The sequence below is a fragment of the Bombina bombina genome, chromosome 1, assembly GCF_027579735.1.
Source record: "Bombina bombina isolate aBomBom1 chromosome 1, aBomBom1.pri, whole genome shotgun sequence".
In the NCBI taxonomy this organism is placed as follows: Eukaryota; Metazoa; Chordata; class Amphibia; order Anura; family Bombinatoridae; genus Bombina; species Bombina bombina.
In genome coordinates, this window is record NC_069499.1 from 462205026 (window position 1) to 462223867 (window position 18842).

The window sequence follows — 18842 nt, forward strand, 5'->3', positions numbered from 1 at the left end:
GATGGATGGGCCCGTGGCTGGATTGGTAAAGGGCAGAGAGCTCCAGTCCGACTCAGACGCCAGCAAGGTGGAGGTGGAGTACTGGTTTGGGCTGGTATCATCAAAGATGAGCTTGTGGGGCCTTTTCGGGTTGAGGATGGAGTCAAGCTCAACTCCCAGTCCTACTGCCAGTTTCTGGAAGACACCTTCTTCAAGCAGTGGTACAGGAAGAAGTCTGCATCCTTCAAGAAAAACATGATTTTCATGCAGGACAATGCTCCATCACACGCGTCCAAGTACTCCACAGCGTGGCTGGCAAGAAAGGGTATAAAAGAAGAAAATCTAATGACATGGCCTCCTTGTTCACCTGATCTGAACCCCATTGAGAACCTGTGGTCCATCATCAAATGTGAGATTTACAAGGAGGGAAAACAGTACACCTCTCTGAACAGTGTCTGGGAGGCTGTGGTTGCTGCTGCACGCAATGTTGATGGTGAACAGATCAAAACACTGACAGAATCCATGGATGGCAGGCTTTTGAGTGTCCTTGCAAAGAAAGGTGGCTATATTGGTCACTGATTTGTTTTTGTTTTGTTTTTGAATGTCAGAAATGTATATTTGTGAATGTTGAGATGTTATATTGGTTTCACTGGTAAAAATAAATAATTGAAATGGGTATATATTTGTTTTTTGTTAAGTTGCCTAATAATTATGCACAGTAATAGTCACCTGCACACACAGATATCCCCCTAAAATAGCTATAACTAAAAACAAACTAAAAACTACTTCCAAAACTATTCAACTTTGATATTAATGAGTTTTTTGGGTTCATTGAGAACATGGTTGTTGTTCAATAATAAAATTAATTCTCAAAAATACAACTTGCCTAATAATTCTGCACTCCCTGTAGGTCTTCTACACAGCATAAGAACGCCTCTCTTTTTGTCTGGTTTACAGACAATCGAGAAAGATGAAATCTCCCCCTTGGAGGAGAATCTTTGAAGTCTAGAAGATACCCCTGGGTCACAATTTCTAAAGCCCAGGAGTCCTGAACGTCTCTTGCCCAAGCCTGAGCAAAGAGAGAAAGTCTGCCGCCTACTAGATCCGGTCCCGGATCGGGGGCTGCCCCTTCATGCTGTCTTGGTGGCAGCAGCGGGCTTCTTGGCCTGTTTACCTTTGTTCCAAGTCTGGTTAGGTCTCCAGACTGACTTGGATTGAGCAAAATTCCCCTCCTGCTTTGCAGCAGGGGAGGAGGAAGAGGGACCACCTTTGAAGTTTCGAAAGGAATTATTTTGTTTGGTCCTCATCTTATTTGTATTATCCTGAGAAAGGGCATGGCCTTTTCCTCCAGTGATGTCCGAAATGATCTCTTTCAGTTCAGGCCCGAATAGGGTCTTACCCTTGAAAGGGATGGCTAAAAGCTTAGATTTTGATGACACGTCAGCGGACCAGGACTTAAGCCATAATGCTCTACGCGCTAAAATGGCAAAACCTGAATTCTTTGCCGCTAATTTAGCCAGTTGAAAAGCGGCATCTGTAATGAAAGAATTAGCTAGCTTGAGAGCCCTAATTCTATCCAGAATATCATCTAATGGGGTTTCAACCTGAAGAGCCTCTTCTAGAGCCTCAAACCTAAAAGCAGCTGCAGTAGTTACAGGAACAATGCATGCTATAGGTTGCAGAAGAAAACCCTGATGAATAAATATTTTCTTTAGAAGACCCTCTAATTTTTTATCCATAGGATCTTTGAAAGCACAACTGTCTTCAATAGGTATAGTTGTACGCTTAGCCAGGGTAGAAATAGCTCCCTCCACCTTAGGGACCGTCTGCCACGAATCCCACATTATGTCTGATATGGGAAACATTTTCTTAAAAGTAGGAGGGGGAGAAAACTGAATACCTGGTCTATCCCACTCCTTAGTAACAATGTCCGAAATCCTCTTAGGGACCGGAAAAACATTAGTGTAAGCAGGAACCTCTAGATATCTGTCCATTTTACACAATTTCTCTGGAATTACAATAGGGTCACAATCATCCAGTGAGTCGCTAAAACCTCCATGAGCAACAAGCGGAGGTGTTCTAGTTTAAATTTAAAAAACGTCATATCTGAGTCTGTCTGAGGGAACATCTTTCCTGAATCAGAAATCTCTCCCTCAGACAGTAAATCCCTCACCCCCAACTCAGAACATTGTGAGGGTACATCGGATATGGCTAATAAAGCGTCAGAGGGCTCAGCATTTACTCTCACACCAGACCTACTGCGCTTCCCCTGCAACCCAGGCAGCTTAGATAAAACCTCTGTGAGGATAGTATTCATAACTGCGGCCATATCTAGCAGGGTGAAAGAATTAGACGCACTAGAAGTACTTGGCATCGTTTGTGCGGGCGTTAATGGTTGTGACACTTGGGGAGAATTAGATGCCATAACCTGATTCCCTTCTGACTGAGAATCATCCTGCGACATACTTTTATCAGCTAAAATATGTTCTTTGCAATTTATTGCGCTTTCAGTGCATGAGGGACACATTTTAAGTGGGGGTTCCACAATGGCTTCTAAACACATTGAACATTGACTTTCTTCAATGTCAGACATGTTAAACAGGCTAGTAATGACCACAAACAGGCTTGAAAACACTTTATTTAGTGAAAAAATAACAATCTTAAAAAAACGGTACTGCGCCTTTAAGAGAAAAAAAGCATACACGTTCTGCAAAACTGCTTTAAATTAATCCAATATTTCCAATTTTTTGTATAAGTATTCAAATTAAGGAACTAAGGCCTAGATTTGGAGTTCGGCGGTAAAAGGGCTGTTAACGCTCCGCGGGCTTTTTTCTGGCCGCACCATAAATTTAACTCTGGTATTGAGAGTTAAAACAAATGCTGCGTTAGGCTCCAAAAAAGGAGCGTAGAGCATTTTTACCGCAAAAGCAACTCTCGATACCAGAGTTGCTTACGGACGCGGCCGGCATCAAAAACGTGCTCGTGCACGATTCTCCCATAGGAAACAATGGGGCTGTTTGAGCTTAAAAAAAACCTAACACCTGCAAAAAAGCAGCGTTCAGCTCCTAACGCAGCCCCATTGTTTCCTATGGGAAAACACTTCCTACGTCTGCACCTAACACTCTAACATGTACCCCGAGTCTAAACACCCCTACCCTTACACTTATTAACCCCTAATCTGCCGCCCCCGCTATCGCTGACCCCTGCATTACAGTTTTAACCCCTAATCTTCCGCTCCGTAAACCGCCGCAACCTACGTTATCCCTATGTACCCCTAATCTGCTGCCCTAACATCGCCGACCCCTATGTTATATTTATTAACCCCTAATCTGCCCCCCACAACGTCGCCCACACCTGCCTACACTTATTAACCCCTAATCTGCCGAGCGGACCTGAGCGCTACTATAATAAAGTTATTAACCCCTAATCCGTCTCACTAACCCTATCATAAATAGTATTAACCCCTAATCTGCCCTCCCTAACATCGCCGACACCTACCTTCAATTATTAACCCCTAATCTTCCGATCGGAGCTCACCGCTATTCTAATAAATGTATTAACCCCTAAAGCTAAGTCTAACCCTAACACTAACACCCCCCTAACAAATATAATTTACATATAACGAAATAAATTAACTCTTATTAAATAAATTAATCCTATTTAAAGCTAAATACTTACCTGTAAAATAAACCCTAATATAGCTACAATATAAATTATAATTATATTTTAGCTATTTTAGGATTAATATTTATTTTACAGGCAACTTGGTATTTATTTTAACTAGGTACAATAGCTATTAAATAGTTAAGAACTATTTAATAGTTACCTAGTTAAAATAATTACAAAATTACCTGTAAAATAAATCCTAACCTAAGATATAATTAAACCTAACACTACCCTATCAATAAAATAATTAAATAAACTACCTACAATTACCTACAATTAACCTAACACTACACTATCAATAAATTAAATAAACACAATTGCTACAAATAAATACAATTAAATAAACTAGCTAAAGTACAAAAAATAAAAAAGAACTAAGTTACAGAAAATAAAAAAATATTTACAAACATAAGAAAAATATTACAACAATTTTAAACTAATTACACCTACTCTAAGCCCCCTAATAAAATAACAAAGCCCCCCAAAATAAAAAATTCCCTACCCTATTCTAAATTTAAAAAGTTACAAGCTCTTTTACCTTACCAGCCCTGAACAGGGCCCTTTGCGGGGCATGCCCCAAGAAGTTCAGCTCTTTTGCCTGTAAAAGAAAACATACAATACCCCCCCCCCCAACATTACAACCCACCACCCACATACCCCTAATCTAACCCAAACCACCCTTAAATAAACCTAACACTAAGCCCCTGAAGATCTTCCTACCTTGTCTTCACCATACCAGGTTCACCAATCCGTCCTGGCTCCGATATCTTCATCCAACCCAAGCGGGGGCTAGACATCCACTGAAGAAGTCCAGAAGAGGGTCCAAAGTCTTCCTCCTATCCGGCAAGAAGGGGACATCCGGACCGGCAAACATCTTCTCCAAGCGGCATCTTCTATCTTCTTCCATCCGGTGCGGAGCGGGTCCATCTTGAAGCAGGCGACGCGGATCCATCCTCTTCTTCCGATGTCTCCCGACGAATGACGGTTCCTTTAAGGGACGTCATCCAAGATGGCGTCCCTCGAATTCCGATTGGCTGATAGGATTCTATCAGCCAATCGGAATTAAGGTAGGAATTTTCTGATTGGCTGATGGAATCAGCCAATCAGAATCAAGTTCAATCCGATTGGCTGATCCAATCAGCCAATCAGATTGAGCTCGCATTCTATTGGCTGTTCCGATCAGCCAATAGAATGCGAGCTCAATCTGATTGGCTGATTGGATCGGCCAATCGGATTGAACTAGATTCTGATTGGCTGATTCCATCAGCCAATCAGAAAATTCCTACCTTAATTCCGATTGGCTGATAGAATCCTATCAGCCAATCGGAATTCGAGGGACGCCATCTTGGATGACGTCCCTTAAAGGAACCGTCATTCGTCGGGAGACATCGGAAGAAGAGGATGGATCCGCGTCGCCTGCTTCAAGATGGACCCGCTCCGCACCGGATGGAAGAAGATAGAAGATGCCGCTCGGAGAAGATGTTTGCCGGTCCGGATGTCCTCTTCTTGCCGGATAGGAGGAAGACTTTGGACCCTCTTCTGGACTTCTTCAGTGGATGTCTAGCCCCCGCTTGGGTTGGATGAAGATATCGGAGCCAGGACGGATCGGTGAACCTGGTATGGTGAAGACAAGGTAGGAAGATCTTCAGGGGCTTAGTGTTAGGTTTATTTAAGGGTGGTTTGGGTTAGATTAGGGGTATGTGGGTGGTGGGTTGTAATGTTGGGGGGGGGGTATTGTATGTTTTCTTTTACAGGCAAAAGAGCTGAACTTCTTGGGGCATGCCCCGCAAAGGGCCCTGTTCAGGGCTGGTAAGGTAAAAGAGCTTGTAACTTTTTAAATTTAGAATAGGGTAGGGAATTTTTTATTTTGGGGGGCTTTGTTATTTTATTAGGGGGCTTAGAGTAGGTGTAATTAGTTTAAAATTGTTGTAATATTTTTCTTATGTTTGTAAATATTTTTTTATTTTCTGTAACTTAGTTCTTTTTTATTTTTTGTACTTTAGCTAGTTTATTTAATTGTATTTATTTGTAGCAATTGTGTTTATTTAATTTATTGATAGTGTAGTGTTAGGTTAATTGTAGGTAATTGTAGGTAGTTTATTTAATTATTTTATTGATAGGGTAGTGTTAGGTTTAATTATATCTTAGGTTAGGATTTATTTTACAGGTAATTTTGTAATTATTTTAACTAGGTAACTATTAAATAGTTCTTAACTATTTAATAGCTATTGTACCTAGTTAAAATAAATACCAAGTTGCCTGTAAAATAAATATTAATCCTAAAATAGCTAAAATATAATTATAATTTATATTGTAGCTATATTAGGATTTATTTTACAGGTAAGTATTTAGCTTTAAATAGGATTAATTTATTTAATAAGAGTTAATTTATTTCGTTATATGTAAATTATATTTAAGTTAGGGGGGTGTTAGTGTTAGGGTTAGACTTAGCTTTAGGGGTTAATCCATTTATTAGAATAGCGGTGAGCTCCGATCGGAAGATTAGGGGTTAATAATTGAAGTTAGGTGTCGGCGATGTTAGGGAGGGCAGATTAGGGGTTAATACTATTTATGATAGGGTTAGTGAGGCGGATTAGGGGTTAATACATTTATTATAGTAGCGGTGCGGTCCGCTCGGCAGATTAGGGGTTAATAAGTGTAGGCAGGTGTCGGCGACGTTGAGGGGGGCAGATTAGGGGATAATAAATATAATATAGGGGTCGGCGGTGTTAGGGGTAGCAGATTAGGGGTACATAGGGATAACGTAGGTGGCGGCGCTTTGCGGTCGGAAGATTAGGGGTTAATTATTTTAAGTAGCTGGCGGCGATGTTGTGGGGGGCAGATTAGGGGTTAATAAATGTAATATAGGGGTCGGCGGGGTTAGGGGCAGCAGATTAGGGGTACATAAGTATAACGTAGGTGGCGGTCGGCAGATTAGGGGTTAAAATTTTTAATCGAGTGGCGGCGATGTGGGGGGAGCTCGGTTTAGGGGTACATAGGTAGTTTATGGGTGTTAGTGTACTTTAGGGTACAGTAGTTAAGAGCTTTATAAACCGGCGTTAGCCAGAAAGCTCTTAACTCCTGCTATTTTCAGGCGGCTGGAATCTTGTCGTTAGAGCTCTAACGCTCACTGCAGAAACGACTCTAAATACCGGCGTTAGAAAGATCCCATTGAAAAGATAGGCTACGCAAATGGCGTAGGGGGATCTGCGGTATGGAAAAGTCGCGGCTGTAAAGTGAGCGTTAGACCCTTTAATCAATGACTCCAAATACCAGCGGGCGGCCAAAACCAGCGTTAGGAGCCTCTAACGCTGGTTTTGACGGCTACCGCCGAACTCTAAATCTAGGCCTAAGTTTGCCCCACAAGGAAAGGAACACTTAACCCTTATGTAAAAAACTGGATCATTAATAACGGTTTAAATCCTGAAAAAACTCCCCCTGCACCTCGCCACAGCCCTGCTGTGGCGCCTACCTGCCCTCAGGGAACTGGAACAACAGGGTTATAGCTTCGATTTGGCCCAAAACTTCCACAAGGGCCCACCGGAGTTGAAGTTTGCTACTAGACTTGCAAATACAACTGCGCAACGGAGGCGCGAAAATAGGCCCCGCCCATCTCACTCGATGTCTCTCAGCCCAAATGAACCGCACCAGAGTGGTCTCAAACTAGCCATGTGGGTTCTCAAACCCAAAACAGAGGCCAAGTGTACACTCTAATAAAGTATAAAAACCGTCACTGCCAAAAACGTTATCAGTACTCCCAGGTCAATAAACGTTTGCCCACAAACATTCAAACTCAGTGTCAACCATTTTTTTTTCTTAGCCCCTATATGCGAGCTCAGTAATATCCCTCTTCTCTTAGGATTACTGCTTACCCTTACCCTCATGAGGATACTGTCAGCCAATTCTGAAATACCACAGTCTCTCCAAAAAAAAAATGACATGCCTCACTGCTATATAGCCTGAAAAACGTTCCCCACACTGAAGTTTCTTGTACTCCTCAGCCATTCTGTGGGAACTGCTCTGGATCTTAGTGACAAATGCTAAGATCATTAGCCTCCAGGCAGAAGTCTTCATCCATCTGCTGCATGAGAGAAAATAGTACACACCGGTACAATTTAAAAGAAAAAACTCTTGCTTGAAGAAAATAAAAACTAACATTTTATCACCTCTTTCACTTTACCCTTCCTAGTACTTAGAGAAGGCAAAGAGAATGACTGGGGGTGGAGCTAAGGGAGGAGCTATATAGACAGATCTGCTGTGGTGCTCTTTGCCACTTCCTGTTAGCAGGAGGATAATATCCTACAAGTAAAGGATGAATCCGTGGACTCGTCGTACCTTATAGAAAAAAAGTATTTATTTTTTATGTTTTTTTAAGTTGTTAACCCACAATAGGTAAAACAAAACAGAACTTCCAGACAATAACTGCTTACTTAACCATATTGTTACTCAAGCAGTTTTAATGTATATAGGATATTGTCTATAATTCTATCTGAAGACATATCCAACAAAAAAGGAAATGCAAGAGCAATTCCATGTAACACTAAACTATTATGCTTACCTGATAAATTTGTTTCTTTTTAGACACGATGAGTCCACGGATCATCATCCTTACTTGTGAGAATTCACCTCCTGGTCAGCAGGAGGAAGCAAAGAGCACCACAGCAGAACTGCTATATATAGTTCCTCCCTTCCCTCCCACTCAAGTCATTCGACCAAAGTTAGGAAGAGAAAGGAAAAGCCAAGGTGCAGAGGTGTCTGAAGTTTACAAAAAAATAACACCCTGTCTTAAAAAAAAAGGACAGGGCGGGCCGTGGACTCATTGTGTCTAAAAAGAAACAAATTTATCAGGTAAGCATAAATTTTCTTTTCTTTTTAAAGACACGATGAGTCCATGGATCATAATCTTTACTTGAGGGAAACACGGATGATAAGGGAGGGGACAAGACAGGGAACCTAAACGGAAGGCACCACTGCTTGAAGAACCTTTCTCCCAAAACCAGCCTCAGCCGAGGCAAAAGTATCAAATTTGTAAAATTTAGAAAAAGTATGGAGAGAAGACCAAGTTGCAGCCTTGCAAATCTGTTCTACAGAAGCTTCATTTTTGAATGCCCATGAGGAAGCAACAGCCCTAGTGGAATGAGCCGTAGATCGTCTATCCAGCTTATTTTGACCGCCTGTTTGTTTCACTGTTCATGCACTGTCAGTCGCTGTGAATATTGGAGCTACTCTGTATTAGAGACTGCTTTCTGCCACACTTTATTTGTTTGCCTTACTCTCATCACAGCAAAGAAACTTTATTTGTTGCCTTAACTTTAAAAGTTTACTTATCGGCAGAGATTTGTCACACTATTATTTATCATGGCTACTACGAGTTTTATTTTTAAACCGGATGCAGAGGATAGCAGTGATTGTGAGGACTTATTTAATAATGATGACATTGAAAATGAAGAGAACACTAATATTGATAGCTTATTTTTCAAAATGGACAAACTTTTGAAAGAAGACTCAAGACTGCTAAAAAAAAAAGCAGCTACGTTTACAACTAAATGCTGATAAACAGAAATTGCAAGATTTTATTTGCCCCTTATCTGAGGGGCCTGAATTTAAGTTACATAACGAGAAAATACAGAAAGTTATTGAAGACTTTAAACATAATCTATGGCAATTTAAGAATCAAAAAATTCTTAGGGATAAGTTAGACTATGAGAATGATAAAGTTTATAATTTTTCTGAAAATAGAAGGAGGAATAGATTATCTAAGAAAAGGGGATCACAAATGACTAAAAAGGTTACTTTTGCAGATATAGACACTGAATATGATTCATCTGATTTTGAAAATTCAGGAGAACAGATCTCAAAAGCAACGACATCAAATGCTTATGTATAGATAACCCTACAGATAAATCTAATATCAACATCTTTACACAGTCAATAAACGGGAAGGGCCCCCTTAAACAAAAAGTAAAAAAATACGTAGAGGGGGGCGTAGATTCAATAGAACAAAACACACAGCATGTAGAAATTCCAATTCAAACCAAGACACACAGATATCCACAGAGGAGGTGGGGTGGACAGGTCAGGAAGTACATTTAGTATCCAGAGTGGATAATGTCAAAAATGTTGTAAATCTGTCCAAGCGAGTACTGACTAAACACCAAGAGCAAGTCCTCTCACTGGGCCTGAATTTTGTTCCTTCTGTACACTTTGATCTGTTCAATACCATTATTGATTTGAACAGATTCGTTAGGACTTTAGTCCTTAAAAAACATTTTTCAGGTTCCAGTGATATGGATACTGAATTACCAGCTGTTTCTGTGAGCAAGGACCATTCAACAACTACAGATTTTAGTGATAAATGTGCAGAACTTGATTTATTGTCTTTGGTTAAGGACAATATGCAAGAAGATGAAATGACTGAGGTCACTAAGGTTGACATTGGCAAGTTGAAATCCAAATCTGATTTTTATCCAGTCAGCACTAGGTCTAGTGCTATAGATATTTTTCAAAAGACGGTGGAACTCAAACTTAAAGATTTACATGCCAATGTCGACTTTGGTTCTCACAAAGGTGATAAACTGAGTAGATGTGAAAATCAAGCCTTACAGTCCCTACAGAAAATGGATGACATAGTTATCCGTGGATCTGATAAAGGAGGGAAAGTTGTTGTGTTGGATAAGAGGGATTATCTATTTGAAGCATATAGACAACTTGCAGATATAGAGGTTTATACCAAACTACCTTTTAACCCTACTTTCCAATACCAGAGAGATTTGGATGCCATAATTGATTGGGTAGTCTATAGAGGTGTGACACAAAAGAATGCAGCATTCTTTGCAGTTAAATATCCTAGAGCAGCAATTTTTCATTATCTGCCAAAAATCCATAAAGATCTCTGCAGTCCACCAGACGCCCTATAGTGGCGGGTATTGGTTCCTTAAATGAACTCTTATCTGAAATGATTGATGCATATCTACAGCCTTTAGTTTTAAACCTAATGAGCTATGTAAAAGACACCACTGATGTGATTAAACAGATAGAGGTTCTAGAGTGGAAAACAAGTTTTTATTTTCTATCTGTAGATGTTGCTTCACTTTACACCTGTATCCCCCATGATAAGGGCATTAAGGCTGTAGAGTATTTTTTGGACAATTACTCAGGTTATACTAATGAACTAAAAGAGTTCATTTTGAAATCGATTCATTTTCTTCTCACACATAATTTTTTCTTGTTTGAGGGGGACAATTATCTCCAGAGACGTGGAACAGCCATGGGGGACAAATTTGCGCCCTCATATGCCAACCTATATTTGGGTTGGTGGGAGCTGTTCCGCGTCTTTGGAGACACTAACCTTTTCAAGGAGTACATTGCCTATATTTATTTGGAGAGGTCCCAAGGATTTGGTTCCCCAATTTATAACGTACTTACAAGATAACGATTTGCATTTAAAATTTACATTTGAGAGTAGTGAGGAGAGGATTTTGAGAAACAAAAAATTGACACGCAGTTATATCGCAAAGAAATCGCTGGTAATACCATTTTGAATGCGACTTCTTGCCACCCCAGACATACCATCTCTGCAATACCTAGAGGCCATTGCCAATACATGAGGGTCAAGTGGAACTGTTCAGAGCATGAGAAATATGAATTACATGCTAAGGAGTTGACAGACCGCTTTTTAGAGAGGGGTTATGACGAAAAGCAGCTTTTGGATGCTAAAACCAAAGATCTGGATAGAGAATCTCTTTTTATACAAAAGAGTACGTTGGATAAAATTGAGAATAAGCCTAAATTTGTAACTACTTACAGCAAGGAGTATCATAAAATTTGCAACATCGTGAGGAGTTCACTACCCATTTTAGAAGTGGATGAAACACTTAGAGACTTAGTGCATGAGGGGTGTCATTTTATCTCACGTAAAAATAAGACTTTGGGTAACATGATATCACCATCTATGCTGCCTTCAAACAAGAATAAGAATTGGCTGTCTTTAAAGCCTGGTTTCTTTAAATGTAGCAGCATTAGGTGCAAATCATGTTCATTTGCCAATTTTGCCAATTTTGGTCTTGAGTTTACTTCCCAATCTACAGGTTAGACAACATTCAACATGTAATACGTCATTTGTAATATATCTCTTGACCTGTAAGGGTTGTGGTAAGCAGTATGTTGGGCTCACTACACGCCCCCTGAAAGATCGTTTCTTACAACATCTCAGGTCAATCGAAGAACCAGAGTCCTCAACGCCAGTGTCACTGCATTTTAAAAGGGAACACAATTTGGATGTTTCCCTCTTGACATTTCAATGTATCCAGGTTATTCATAGACACCCCAGAGGGGGCAACAGAGAAGAGATTCTCAAAAAAAGGGAAGTTTTTTGGATATTCCAGCTGGATACTAGAGTGCCAAGAGGGTTAAACTCTGAATGGGATGTCAAATTGTTTATTAACTAAAAGAATATGTTATAAAAAATTTCTTTATTTCAATTTTTGACATTGCATATTATGTAACTGTGTTCCAAACTTGGATTTGTAAATACATAGGTTCCTATTCATCAAAAATATTACCCCTGTAAACAAACAGTTAAATGATTCAAGTGTGTTTGCAATTAATATGGTTAATAGGGGTGTTGTCTCTACATTTGGTGTATATAAGGGCATATAGAGCTGTGTTAAAAGAAATGGTCACTGAGGAGTAATGTATATGAACCATACGAAACATGTTTGACCTATCTCATGTGTGAAAATTGCATGAAGCCGTTTTTAGATGGAGATACAATAAATTTTGATTTTGCTTTTACATTGGAGAGTTTCTGATTCTGTGGATACTGTGGACTACATACCAGTAAACACACAGTGTGGCAGCTTGCATTTGAATATTTGGAGAAGTCTGGAGACTGGGTGCCGTGTTCCTGTTGTTGTCTTGTCTATATATATATATATATATATATATATATATATATATATATATATATATATATATATATATATATATATATATATATATATATGAGACAGCGACCATTCCTGTGAAACGTCTCCTAGCACTAACTGGAACAGTAAAAAACTTCCACAGAGGAATCCTAACATTTATAAAGTTTACAAGATTCCTTAGGGTTGACAACGACAAACGTATCAGAGTCGCTCCAAGTAGCCAGTACCTCCTTTACCATACACAAAGGTGTCTAGGCTTAAGTCTAAAGGATACTACTTCAGCATCAGAAGAAGGAATTATACTGACCGAATCTGAGATTTCACCTTTAGAGGCTACCGACATATCTGAATTTAAATTATTCCTCTTGCAACTTCCCTTTAATATAGAAAAAACAGATAATGCCACAGATACCGCTAAGACACCTGGGCAATAATTTCTGGAGGCAAATAACCCTCTTCCAGGAGATTTAAGAGGAACCGCAGGGCACTGCATGTGAGGCCATAGAGGTTTGGGACGTAGAAGGAGAAAGCTGCGGCATTGCCTAAACAGCATCTTCCTGGGAGACATGAGGCTCAGAGGGCAACAATCTATTTGATCTCTGTTCAAATATGCGTTCAAAAAAATAAAAATGTATTTATTTATTTTTTAAAGGGACAGTCTACACCAGAATTGTTATCGTTTTAAAAGACAGATCATCCCTTTTTTACCCATTCCCCAGTTTTGCATAACCAACACAGTTATATTTATATATTTTTTACCTCTGTGATTATCTTGTATCTGAGCCTCTGCAAACTGCCCGTTTTTTCAGTTCTTTTGACAGACTTGCAGTTTAGCCAATCAGTGATAGCTCCCAGGTAACTTCACGTGCATGGGCACAGTGTTATCTATATGAAATTCACGAACTAACACCCTCTAGTGGTGAAAAACCTGTTAAAATGCATTCTTAAGAGGCGGCCTTCAAGGTCTAAGAAATTAGCATATGTACCTCCTAGGTTAAGCTTTCAACTAAGAATACCAAGAGAACAAAGCAAAATTGGTGATACAAGTAAATTGGAAAATTGTTTAAAATTACATGCTCTATCTGAATCACGAAAGTTTATTTTGGACTAGACTGTCCCTTTAATCTGTTAACCCCTAATAGGAAAAACAAAACAGAACTTCCAGACAATAACTGCTTTCTTAAAGGGACCCTAAACCCAAATGTTTTCTTTAATGATTCAGATAGAGCTTGCAATTTTAAGCAACTTTCTAATTTACTCCTATTATAAATTTTTCTTCGTTCTCTTGCTATCATTATTTAAAAAGCAAGAATGTGATGAATAGGAGCCGGCCCATTTTTGGTTGGGAACCTGGGTTATGCTTGCTTATTGGTGGGTAAATGTAATTCTCCAATAAGCAAGCGCTATCCATGGTGCTGAACCTAAAATGGGCTTGCTGCTAAGATTTACATTCTTGCTTTTAAAATAAAAATAGCAAGAGAACAAAGAAAAATTGATAATAGGAGTAAATTATAAAGTTGCTTAAAATGTCATGCTCTATCTGAATCGTGAAAGAAAAAAATTGGGTTCAGTGTCCCTTTAACCATATTGTTACTCAAGCAGTTTTAATGTATATAGGATATTGTCTATAATTCTATCTGAAGACATATCCAAAAAAAAAAAAGAAATGCAAGAGCAGTTCCGTGTAACACTAAACTATTATGCTTACCTGATAAATTTGTTTCTTTTTAGACACTATGAGTCCACGGATCATCATCCTTACTTGTGAGAATTCACCTCCTGGTCAGCAGGAGGAGGCAAAGAGCACCACAGCAGAACTGCTATATATAGTTCCTCCCTTCCCTCCCACTCAAGTCATTCGACCAAAGTTAGGAAGAGAAAGGAAAAGCCAAGGTGCAGAGGTGTCTGAAGTTTACAAAAAAATAACACCCTGTCTTAAAAAAAGGACAGGGCGGGCCGTGGACTCATCGTGTCTAAAAAGAAACAAATATATCAGTTAAGTATAAATTTTCTTTTTAAAGATACGATGAGTCCACGGATAATCATCCTTACTTGAGGGAAACAATACCAAAGCTAGAGTACACGGATGATAAGGGAGGGACAAGACAGGGAACCTAAACGGAAGGCACCACTGCTTGAAGAACCTTTCTCTCAAAACCAGCCTCAGCCGAGGCAAAAGTATCAAATTTGTAAAATTTAGAAAAAGTATGGAGAGAAGACCAAGTTGCAGCCTTGCAAATCTGTTCTACAGAAGCTTCATTTTTGAATGCCCATGAGGAAGCAACAGCCCTAGCGGAATGAGCCGTTACTCGTTTAGGAGGCTGCTGTCCAGCAGTCTCATATGCAAAGCGGATGATACTCCTCAGCCAAAAAGAAAGAGAGGTTGCCGTAGCTTTCAAACCCTTAAGTTTTCCGGAGACAATTACAAACAGAGAAGAAGACTGACTAAAGTCTTTAGTAGCTTGTAAGTAAAACTTTAAAGCATGGACAACGTCCAAATTGTGCAGAAGACGTTCCTTCTGAGAAGAAGGATTAGGACACAAGGAAGGAACAGCAATCTCCTGATTAATGTTCCTGTTAGAAACAACCTTAGGAAGAAACCCTAGTTTAGTACGTAAAACAACCTTATCTGAATGGAAAATAAGGTAAGGCGAATTATATTGCAACGCCAAAAGCTCAGACACTCTTCGAGCTGAAGAAATAGCAACAAGAAATAAAACTTTCCAAGATAATAACTTAATATCTAAGGAATGCATAGGCTCAAACGGAGCCCCTTGAAGAACTCTAAGAACTAAATTCAAACTCCATGGAGTAACTGGTTTGAACACAGGCCTGATCCTAACCAAAGCCTGACAAAAGGATTGAACATGTGGGACATCTGCCAGATGTTTGTTTAATAAAATAGATAAGACAGAGATCTGACCCTTTAGGGAACTTGCCGATAAACCCTTCTCCAATCCTTCTTGGAGAAAAGACAAAATTCTAGGAATCCTAACTCTACGCCATGAGTAGCCCTTGGATTCACACCAATAAATATATTTACGCCATATCTTATGGTAAATCTTTCTAGTTACAGGCTAACGCGCCTGAATCAAGGTTTCTATGACCGAATCAGAAAACCCCCGCTTGGATAGGATTAAGCGTTCAATCTCCAATCAGTCAACTTCAGAGAAATTAGATTTGGATGAAAGAAAGGTCCTTGAATTAGAAGATCCTTCCTCAATGGCAGTCTCCAAGGTGGCAGGGATGACATGTCCACCAGATCAATATACCAGATCCTGCAAGGCCACGCGATGTGGATCGCTGACAGATAGCAAGAATGGTCCTCTGCCCACAGGATTATCTTGGCTACCTTTGTCATCACTAAGGAACTCCTCGTTCCTCCTTGATGATTGATGTAAGCCACTTTCGTTATGTTGTCCATCTGGAATCTGATGAACTGGGCCGAAGCCAACTGAGGCCAGGTCAGAAGAGCATTGAAGATCACTCTCAGTTCCAGGATGTTTATAGGAAGAACAGACTCCGCCTGAGTCCACACTCCCTGAGCCTTTAAGGAACCCCAGACAGCTCCTCACCCTAGAAGGCTGGCATCTGTTGTCACTATCACCCAGGACGGTCTGCGAAAGAATGTTCCCTGGGATAGATGATCCAGAGACAACCACCAATGAAGAGAGTCCCTTGTCTCCTGATCTAGGGTTATTCGAGGAGACAAGTCTGCATAATCTCCATTCCACTGCCTGAGCATGTTCAACTGCAGAGGTCTGAGATGAAATCGAGCAAACGGAATGATGTCCATTGCCACCACCATCAGTCCGATTACTTCCATACACTGTGCCACTGACGGCCGAGGATTGGACTGAAGGGCTTGAAAGGTATCTAGAATTTTTGATTTCCTGACTTCTGTCAGAAAAATCCTCATAGATATAGAATCGATTAGTGTCCCCAGGAAAGTCACATTTGTCTTCGGGATTAAGGAACTCTTGCAGATTTACCTTCCACCCGTGAGTTCTCAGGTAGGATAGTACAATGTCGGTATGAGACCTTGCTTGTTGACAAGATGGCGCCTGGATTAGAATATCATCCAGATAAGGCGCCACCGCAATGCCCCGCGGTCTTAGAACCGCCAGCAAAGATCCCAGAACCTTTGTGAAGATTCTGGGAGCCGTGGCCAGCCCGAAAGGAAGAGCCACAAACTGAAAGTGTTTGTCCAGAAAGGCAAACCTTAGAAACTTGTGATAATCTCTGTGGATAGGAACATGAAGATATGCATCCTTTAAATCCACTGTCGCCATAAATTGACCCTCCTGGATTAATGGAAGAATCGTACTAATAGTTTCCATCTTGAACGACAGAACTCTGAGAAACTTGTTTAGACCCTTGAGGTCTAGAATAGGCCTGAAAGTTCTCTCCTTTTTGGGAACTGCAAACATATTTGAATAAAAACCCTGCCCGTGTTCCTGTACATGAACGGGACACATTACACCCAGGGAGGAGAGGTCTTTTACAGAATGTAAGAACGTCTCTCTTTTTATCTGGTCTGCAGATAATCTTGAAAGAAGAAATCTTCCTCGAGGAGGAAAATCTTTGAACTCCAGCTTGTATCCCTGAGACACGATTTCTATAGCCCAGGGATCCTGAACATCCCGCACCCAAGCCTGAACGAAGAAAGAAAGTCTTCCCCCTACCAGATCCGATCCCGGATCGGGGGCAAGCCCTTCATGCTGACCTGGAATCAGCAGCTGGCTTCTTGGATTGCTTACCCTTGCTCCAAGACTGATTGGGTCTCCAAGTAGGCTTAGATTGCGAATAGTTTCCTTCCTGTTTAGAATAGGAAGAGAAAGAATTTCACTTGAAATTTCGAAAGGAACGAAAATTACTTTGTCGTCCTTTCTGTTTGCAGTAAAACAAAGTAAAAACAAAGTAAATACAGACACCTATACACCTCGGCAGCTCTGCTTAGGTGCCTACCTGCCAAACCAACTCACTCCCAGGCCGGAACACTTGTCTCTTGTGAAAAAAACGATCCAATGTTCAGGGGCACAAAAACGCTACAACCGCTTGCCAAAATAGACAGAAAGACATGCAGTTGTAGAGCCACATGTGAAGACGTACACTTCAGCCGGCTGAGAACTGCACAATCACTACAGGAAGTGCGCAAACTATAGCCCCGCCCATTATAGGCGTAACTACTAAAACTACATTGCTCGTAGTCGAAGTAAAAACCACCATAAAAATGAACACCATTCCTATTCTTTTGCCTGCTTTGCTTCCAGCCCCAGTGCCTGTACTAATGGCTGTCTCAGAAAAAAAACCTCCAATAAACAAGGGATTAATGTCCCAAACATAAGAAGCCTTATACTTGGACTTTCTTATGTAATCTCCAAGTAAAACTCAAGTGCCCACTTTCCTCTGAGTCTATGCCCCAGAATGAATAAAGTTAGCACTTACCTTGAATGCTGTCCGACAGAAGGACAGTCCAGCAGGTTTAAGAGGTCCTCTCCCTCCCATAGTCCTGTGAAATAAGATAAGCCGGAGTTAACTGTGCTTAGGCTATCCAGATTAGGGCAGCATAAATGTATAGGAGGTGCAGTGAGAATTATGTCCCACCAGTTCCTATTGCTTTAAAGCCACCAACAGCTCTACTACAGAGACTGGTATGGACTAGGCTACACCCTATAACAAAGCAGCACACTCTGGCACTACTTTAAAAATAATAAACTCTTGATTGAAGAATCTAATCTAACACCTCACTTTACCTCTTCCTATCACTAATGTAGGCAAAGAGAATGACTGGAGTGGGAGGGAAGGGAGGAGCTATATATAGCAGTTCTGCTGTGGTGCTCTTTGCCTCCTCCTGCTGACCAGGAGGTGAATTCCCACAAGTAAGGATGATGATCCGTGGACTCATCGTGTCTTTAAAAAGAAATAACTTTATTTTCACTGGGAGGAGAAAACTCTTGCAAATTCCGACTCTCCATATCGGAAAAAAGAAGCACATATCCTAGACATTATTACTAGTGCGCTGACAAAATCAGAGCCAGTCAAAAACAATAACGTTGCTCCGATCACAGCTGGAGAACGACGCTGGGTAATTGACAATCAACCTAGCCCAAGATGGCGCCACCCTGAGAAGAAGGAGGCGGGGCTGAATACCACATAGAATTAAAGCGTGCATATATTGCGCTTCATACTGCTAACAGGAATAGATGCAAAAAAATTAACAAAGTTGAGAATATACAAGTGTCTCCTTACCCACCTAGAAGAAGATTA

General features: G+C 40.4%; 1 protein-coding gene across 1 annotated transcript in view; it reads right to left on the bottom strand.

The window, feature by feature from the left end:
• The window catches only part of CHN1 (chimerin 1), a 445886-nt gene that overhangs the window by 273728 nt on the left and 153316 nt on the right, over positions 1-18842 (bottom strand). The gene's annotated exons all lie outside the window — the stretch shown is intronic.